Raw genomic sequence first — 9,015 nt, forward strand, 5'->3', positions numbered from 1 at the left:
GAGTTGTAGTTAGAGTCTAAGGACAAAGATGCACTCATTGAGCTACTTGAAGACCGAGTGACAAAGAGACAAAGAGAGCCAGAGGTTTCATCTTCTAGCATGCCTCAGCCTTCCGTTGCTTGGAAGAAGATTGTTGATCAACTTGTCCTCGAGAAGACTTAGATGAAAGCTTCTTTCGAGACTGAGATTCGATGCATTTGAAGGAAGTACGCGCCTACAGCCAGATCTTCCGACATTGTTATTAGGGATCCTTAGGATGACTAGTCTCATTCTCTCTTGTATTTTTCATTTGGTTTCTGAAATTGTACTCAGTGTGTCATACGGTGAACTGGACTTTTTTGTGGTTTTAATCGCAATGTCGCGGTTAGCAAGAGTCGCCACCGACTTTTCTTTTATCCAATAAGGAAAGGTGGAAAAGAACAGGAAAGACCTTAATTTAGATTTTGGGTTCAGGAGGTACATTATACAAAGGGAAGGTGTTAGCACCCATTGTATCCATGGTTATCCATGGGCTCTTAATTGCTCGATCACTTATATTATTTTTGTCTAAAAAAGTGTTTGTGAATTGTTTGGAAAATTGTTTTGAAAAGAGAATTTAACTTTGTAATGATTCTTGTATGAATGTATACAAAGTGGTTATCCCGTTTTAGTTTTGAAAATTGTTTAGAAAAATATAACTCGGTAATGATTCTAGTATGAATGTATACCAAGTGGTGATTTTCTAAAGGCATTTTGAAAGGTGTGAGGTGCAAAAAAAAATGTTTTAAGTTGTGAGCCAGCAATTAAGAGTTATACCGACCCAAGGTCTTTACGGGCATTTCCTATCCTTATGAGGGTAAAACTGTCCTTATTATTGAGAAATAAGTAGTTTTATCCTTTGGATGTAAAAGGGTCATCGTAGGGTCATCGATTGGTCATTGAAGGCAACAGTTATGAGGATACCTTAGCATTCGAAGGGACTATCATCATTTAACCGTAGGCAACATCGGAGGGTCATCGAGGGACAAAGTTGTATATTCGAAGGCAACATCCGAGGGACTATAATTTATTTTATGATGATTTAACCGAAGGGTCTTTGCTAAGGGTATCCCCACGTTCGCGGGACATGACCGTAATATCGTAATCGTAAGGCAACAAAGAGAGGTCCAAGATCACTTATTCAAAGGCAAAGTTTTACAATTAATTATATAATTAGGATGAAACTCCACATTAAAATTATTAAAAATAATATATTAAAAAATTAATACATTAGAAATTAATACATTAAAAATTAATTTAGGGTGAAACTCCACAAGGGTATCCCACAAATAAAGTGGAATACCTAGCCAATAACCTTTTCCTGGGATATGTGAACCTTTACGAAACTCAAAAAAAGAAACATGTCAGAACACCAAATCAGGGTGCAATCGAAGATTACACCGGAGAAATATCACAACAATAAATAGGATAGGATGAATAATGCATGGCTATGATAAAAACATAAAAAAACAGACTAGAAGAATCAGGTACTGTCTCGTTCGCCTCTGCCTCGCCTAGCGAAGGCCACGGATTTTGAATTTGAAAACAGCCCCATGTTAGGAACTTTGAATTTTATGGCATTTTATCACAGGAATAACATGGTCAAACATTCAGGGTATTCAGGCATATTTAGATTCCCATACGAAAGCAAATTATATATCAACATTTAATCATGATATATTATATATGTAGATATGGCCAATTGAAAGTATAAACAATAGAGATACGCAAACCTGTTTGCCAATTCAAGGTTGAAGGGATTGACCACTTGTAGTATCGGAATAAGTTAGGCAGCGGGAATTGGACGACGATGGCTTCGGTGCAGATGGGCTGCCTTCAGGGTTTCTTTACTCTGAATTCTCCGGGTAGGCAGGGTTCCTATGCCAAAGTTTCTATCCGTCCTTCTCTGTTCTCTCTCTTTCTTTTTCCTCAAGGTTTTGTTCCAAGGAAACCTCAGAGTGTTTTGCTTCTCTTCCTTCTTTCTCCAGTGAATCTCCCAGTGTAAACTCCAAGTGTAACTCCCCTACTGAAACTTCAGTATTTATAGACTAATTTCGTGGGTAATGGGCTTGGACTGAGGGAGACCCAAGTCCAAAATAATTTGTTATATTTTATTTATTTATTTTTTTAATTATTAATTAATTAATTAATTAATTAATTAAAAAAAAATTCTCTTTTTTTTTTTATTTTTTTTTTTATTTTTTTTTTTTTCGTTTTTTTTTTTTTTTTTTTTTTTTTTATTTTTTTTTTTTTTTTTTTTTTTTTTTTTTTTTTTTTTTTTTTTTTTTTCTTTTTTTTTTTTTTTTTTTTTTTTTTTTAGGAAAAATGATGGGTAATTTTTGGGGTATGACAGCTGCCCCTGTTCAATATTCTTGAACCGAGAGAGTTAGGATGGCGTGTATGCCATTCGTGGTCTGGAGGTGGAAGATTATTGAACACTAGAATGCCCCAAAAATTTGCACTTGAGAATCGACAGTTGGTCTTGATGGAGATGGGCTTAAAGATGCCATCCGGGAGGTTTGATGACGAAAGCTTCAGATCGCGCCGTATATTAGGCCAATTTGAAGACATGGGTGCCACACTGGGTCGTACGTTAGACTGTATAATGAGTCATCCATTAGGCTGCCGACTTCGCTGGGGAGTCGGAGTGTGTCATATGCTGTTGGGGATAAAGGATCAGAATGGACCATACGCTAGATCGTATCTGAGTTGCAGAATGAGCCGTACGTTAGGCTGAATCTGATGACGAAAGGGGTAGTCGTACGTTAGACTACACTTCAGAAATGTACCGTATGTTAGGTAGGATCTGATGATGAAAGGGGTAGTCGTACGTTAGACTACACTTCAGAAATGTACCGTATGTTAGGTAGCATCTGAGGGGATGGACATCCGAACGGGTCGTACGTTAGACCGTCGCAGAATGAGTCGTCTGTTAGGCCGCATCTGATGATGAAAGCGGTAGTCGTATGCCAGACTACACTTCGGAAATGTACCGTACGTTAGGTAGCATCTGAGGGTTGTAAGATCCAAACGGGTCGTACGTTAGACCGCGTTGGGGTTGTTGAAGTTCAGAATGGATCGTACGTTAGATCGTATCCGAGTTGTAGAATGAGCCGTCCGTTAGGCTGCATCTGAAAAAGAAAGTAGTCGTACGCTAGACTACACCCCTGAATGTACCGTACGCTAGGCAGCATCTGAGGATTTGAAGGTCCAAATGGGTCGTACGTTAGACCGCATTGGAGTTGCTGAAGAAGTCATATGTTGGGCTGAATCAGAATGAACCGTACGTTAGGCTGTATCTGATAACCTGTATATGTTGTACTTGCAATAAATGTCTGGGATGGGCTTAGAGATGCCATCGTTAGGAGGATATCGAAGTGTTGTCAGAATGAATGTTCCCATGAACTGTATTTGAAATATGTATCTGAATCTTGAATGTGATTGATAAAGGTGTCTGTCTGAATGAACCTTCTACTTTGACTATATCAGGAGGATAATTAACCTGCAAAGAAAAAGTTAGCTTCATGCTATGTCATGATGCATGAGATGTTTCGTGTTATGCTAAAATAAATGTGAATGTTGTATGCATGCGTATGCTGTGAAAGGATGTAATGAATGAGTTATGCGTATGAGAAGTTCTGCTTGGGGACTCTACTGGGGAAAATAAATCCCCATCTACTGATTTGAGACATTTGTGTCGATGACCCTTTCTCGGCTGGGGATGCTTGATTTCTGTCTGATGGTGGAAATATTCAACAGAGCCTGGCTGGGGATGGATGAGATGATCAATCTGTCTGGTGACGCCGACCTCTGTTGGGGAGTAACTGGCTGTGCCGGGGAATACTGCTAATTTCTTCTGAGGAATAACAGACTTGCTAGGGGAATAGAATTGGTAGCGGATTCATTGGAAGCATGGTTAGACCTTCTCCTCGATCCTGAAGTCGGGTAGTAATTGCTATTGCTATTCTACGCATATATTTTGGTAAACATTTATCATATTCAAATGCACATATTAATTCAAATTAAATCAATGGACATTTACGCAACCAAAACAGAAAAGTAAAAACAAAAGCATCTTTTTTTTGAAAGAGGGTTGTATTGATTTTGAAAGGAGGCCTATAAACAGGCAATTTGTGTACAAGGAGACAGAAATCCTAGTAAGAGGAAATTGTCGAAAACAAAGAGAAAGCTATGTGGAAGAAGTCCTATTGATTTTAAGCCTACTACTGTCATTATGTCTTCGAGCATCTCATCCCTTGCTGTCGGATAGAAGTGATTGGCTTGGTCAGTCCCTCGAACTTGGATGAAAGTTGACTGAGAACGGGACATAGTCATACGCTTTAATCCCTAATTTTTGCCTGGACCGCCTTTTCAGGTTTTCAGTCCACCAGGATACCCTTTTTTGCCCAAGCCGCCTTTTCAGGTTTTCGACTTGCCGGGTGTACATTTTTTTTATATATCCCTAATTTTTGCCCGAACCCTTTTGGTTCGCCGGGATGCCCTTACTTTTGCCTAGATACGTCGATCTAGCGGGTCTCTTTTATGCGTAGTATTTTTTAACTATGTCCGCGTTCACGGGATGTGGGAAGTCTTCACCATCCATTGTAGCGAGTATCATGGCTCCACCTGAGAATACCTTCTTAACTACAAATGGCCCTTCGTATGTGGGAGTCCATTTGCCTCTGGGGTCAGTTTGTGGTAGGATGATGCGTTTGATTACCAAGTCGCCAAGTTGGTACACCTGTCTCTTAACTCTTTTGTTAAATGCCTGGGTCATGCATTTCTGATATATCTGCCCATGACAAACAGCCGCAAGTCTCTTCTCATCAATCAGATTTATCTGATCGAGTCGAGTCTGAATCCATTCATCTTCATCTAAGCCCGCCTCTTTCATGATTCTTAGAGAGGGAATCTGAACTTCCACTAGTAAGATGGCTTCCATTCCATAGACTAAAGAGAACGGGGTTGCCCCTGTCGTAGTGCGCACTGAAGTGCGATAACCGTAAAGAGTAAAGGGTAACATCTCATGCCAGTCTTTGTATGTTACTGTCATTTCTTGCATGACCTTCTTGATATTGTTAGCAGTCCCCACGGCGCCGTTCATCTTTGGCCGGTACGGAGAAGAGTTATGGTGTTTTATTTTGAACTGCGTGCAGAGTTCAGTAATCATCTTGTTGTTCAAATTAGTACCATTGTCAGTGATAACTCTTTCAGGAGACAGCAGGTTTCTCAAATAGGTATTTGATAGAATCCATCTTAGAAGTCAATAAGGTGGTATGATTCAACATATACTGTCTTAGTCGGCGAGCAGCCCAGGCCAAAGCACAGCAAGCTTTCTCGGGCTGTGAGTATCTTGTTTCACAGTCGGTACCTTTTGCTAAGGCAGTATATGGCATGCTCTTTTCGACCAGACTCGTCATGTTGCCCCAACACACCTCATTGAATTTTCTAACACGGTCAAATACGTAATTAAAGGTCTTCCTTCAACTGGTGGCATCGGAACTGGAGGTTCTTGGCGATATTTCCTGATTTTGTCATAAGCTTCTTGGCATTCATCATTCCATACCATCTCTTGATTTTGTCTCAGTAATTTGAAGATGGGTTTGCAGGTAGCAGTCAAGTGTGGAATGTAATTCGAGTGCCCCAAGAAACCTCTGACTTCTTTCTTGTTTATTTCAGTACCCAGATTTACAATTTCAATTGATTCCTCATGCGGCTGTATAGTCTTTTCTTCTCGCAGTAGTCGGGCAAGTTCTCCAGGGACTTCACAATCTTCCTCGCTTCCATCCTCGGCTTGGTAGATCGGATTTTCAAAGTCATAATGAACAGTAGCAGAGTCATTACCAACAGGATCCAGAGTGGATATGGATCGGCAAATTGTTACGTGAGTGTGTGCAAGAAACATAGCTTGTTTGAAAAATGACAGGAAAGATAAAGAGCGCAATATTTGAATGCAAAAAGTCCATTGATCTATTGAATATGAATATGCTTATGAAAATGACAAACCCCTAACAAATTAGCCATTGTGCCTCGGGCATAGACACAATGCTTTAAGAAGTTTGATTGTAAAAGAAAATTAAAATTTGCAATTCTAGAATAAACCATAACAATTACTCCTGACTAAAGGAAATCGGGATAATGTCTTCAGTCTTCCAATTGTTGAGTCCGTCACCAATTGTTGGGAAAATCCAGCTATCTAAGTCGCAATCACTATCAGCATCTTCCATAGCATTAATCTGATTTTTGACTATCTTTCCAGAGTTAAACCCCAGGCCAGCTTTATCAGACTTGTACGGTACATTGATCAGTTGACCCCAACCAGCACGATCACCATTTTCAATCGCGGCTTGAGCATCTTTCAGAGAGATCATGACAGGGGGAGCACGAACAACCTTGGGCACAAGGGGAGTTGGCTTAAGGACAGGACTGGGTGGAGGAACCACTTCAAATGACTGAGAAGGAGTCTCAAAGAATTCACCATCCATCTCGACGTATTTGAAGGCTTGCACACTACTGACAATATACTCTTCTTCTCCACATACAGTGACAACCATGCCTGCTATTGGATACTTCAGCTTTTGATGAAGCGACGAAGCTACCGCACCTGCCCCATGGATCCAAGGGCGCCCCAACAAGCAGGAGTAGGCGGAACGAATGTCCATCACGTGAAAGGTAGTGTTGAAGACTTGAGGTCCTATCTTGATAGGGAGAACCACTTCACCATAGACAACACTCTTCGCACCATCGTAAGCACGCACCACAACATCACTAGGTTTCAGTTCAATGCCTTTGTAGTCAAATTTATCGAGTACAGCTTTCGGGAGCACATTCAAGGAAGAGCCGTTGTCGATCAACACGTGAGCCAGGGTGATCCCCTCACACTCGATGGAGATATGCAGAGCTTTATTGTGATTCTTTCCTGCTGGCGTCAGGTCAGCATCGGAAAAGCCTAGGCCATTGTCAACAGTCAAATTAGCAACATAATGTTCGAATTGATCGACGGATGTTTCTTGAGGCACATGAGCGGTCTTCAAGAATTTCATCAATGCATTGGCATGGGATTCAGAGGATAATAACAAGGACAACATTGAGATTTTAGACGGAGTATGCCCCAATTGTTCCACTACATCAAAATCGCTCTTACGGATGATTTTCAGCATCTCTTCCATTTCCTGTTTGGCAACATCTTCAGAAGTAACTTCGACCGATGTCTCTGACTGAGGAGGATTGACTGGTCTTTTTCCTCGAATTTCGGGAGCGGGAGGTGAGATTTCTGGGGAGTAGATCCTTCCACTTCGAGTAACTTTACTAGTCCCCACAATATCATTAGGATTAGCAGAACTACCAACTTGCTTTATGCCGTGGATGTAAACGTCGCCTCCATAGTTCCACGGAATAACTTTGCTGGAGGAATATGGCACGGGGCCAGGTGCGGTAATAATCAGGGGAGCCACTTTGGGCTCAGCGGTAATCTTCACAGGCACTCTAGTAGCGGTAATCTTCACTGGAGCTTTGGACCTAGCAATCACAGATACCTCTTCAATAGAGTTGTCCACCTTAGGAACCCTTTCAAATAGAATTGTACGATCATCCATCAGCCGTTGAATGTCGTTCTTCAACTTCAAACAATCATTGGGTCGGAGTACACAGAGATCGCAATCTTCAGCACAACCTGGAAATAAACCAGCTTGCAATAAATTCTTCTTAACGATCAGGAGAGGAGATGCTAAATCAGCAACGTCAGTAACGTGAGAATTGTCGTCCACAACATTAACATTCTGGTCATGATTAGGCATAGGTGCTGTGATGACATTGGGGGTCGCCGGAGGATCAAATTCAATTTCTCCAGCGTCGATCATATCCTGAATCTTGTTCTTCAACAACCAGCAATCATTCGTATCATGCCCGGGGCTATCGGAGTGATAGGCACACCTGGCGTTGGGATTATAACGAGGAGAAGTAGTGTTGGGATTTGCAGGAGGGCCTCTGAGGGTAATCAAATTGGCCTTTAACATACTCTGCAGTGCTTGGGTTAAAGTCATATTGATCTTGGTAAACTGTCTTCTCGACCTGTCTTGTCTGTGTTGGAAGTTCTGAGATGGCGGTGCGGCAATTGTAACTGCCCCAACAGTATGGTCACGATTCTTCTTGTTATGCTTCCTCTCACTGTACACAGCATTTGATTCATTCTTTCCCTGATAGGACTTTTTGGTGCTTGCAGAAGTAGCTGCCTGTATCTTTCCACTTCGAATGCCGCTTTCAACCCGTTCACCTGTCAAGATAAGTTCAGTGAAACCTGACGAGGAACTTCCCAGTTGATGGCTGTAGAATGGGCCAGTCAGCGTACCCATGAACATGTCCACTAACTCTCGATCAGTCATAGGGGGTTTGACTCTGCCAGCCAAATCTCTCCACTTTTGAGCATATTCTTTGAAATTTTCTTTAGAGCCCATAGTCATATTTTGTAGCTGTAGCCGAGTAGGCGCTAACTCAGAATTATACTGGTAGTGCTTGTAGAAAGCTGTTGCTAAATCAGTCCATGTGCGGATGTTAGAGCTCTCAAGCTGATAATACCACTCTAACTGTGTGCCAGACAGACTCTCTTGGAAGAAATGGATCCACAGTTTCTTATCAGTAGTGTGCGGCTGAATCTTTCTCACATAAGCCCTTAGATGCATCTGAGGACAAGAGGCACCATCATACTTAGTGAAAATGGGAACCTTGAATTTGCGGGGAATGACCACATCAGAGACCAGACCCAAGTTTTCGAAATCCAGACTGGGCACTTTCTGCCCCTCCATAGCTAGCATACGTTCTTCCAGCAACTTGTACTTATCATCCTTCGGAGAGTACTGTTCATGTTCATAATCTTCGTCGTCGTCCTCAGAATTGACGAGATTAGGATTCTCATCTTCCGAATCATTCTCGGTCTCTTCTTCTGAATCCTTCGGAATTCTAATCTTGACTCCTGTAACCTGTCCCTTAAGCCTTCTCCCC

The sequence above is a fragment of the Lathyrus oleraceus genome, chromosome 7 (assembly GCF_024323335.1).
Source record: "Lathyrus oleraceus cultivar Zhongwan6 chromosome 7, CAAS_Psat_ZW6_1.0, whole genome shotgun sequence".
NCBI lineage: Eukaryota > Viridiplantae > Streptophyta > Magnoliopsida > Fabales > Fabaceae > Lathyrus > Lathyrus oleraceus.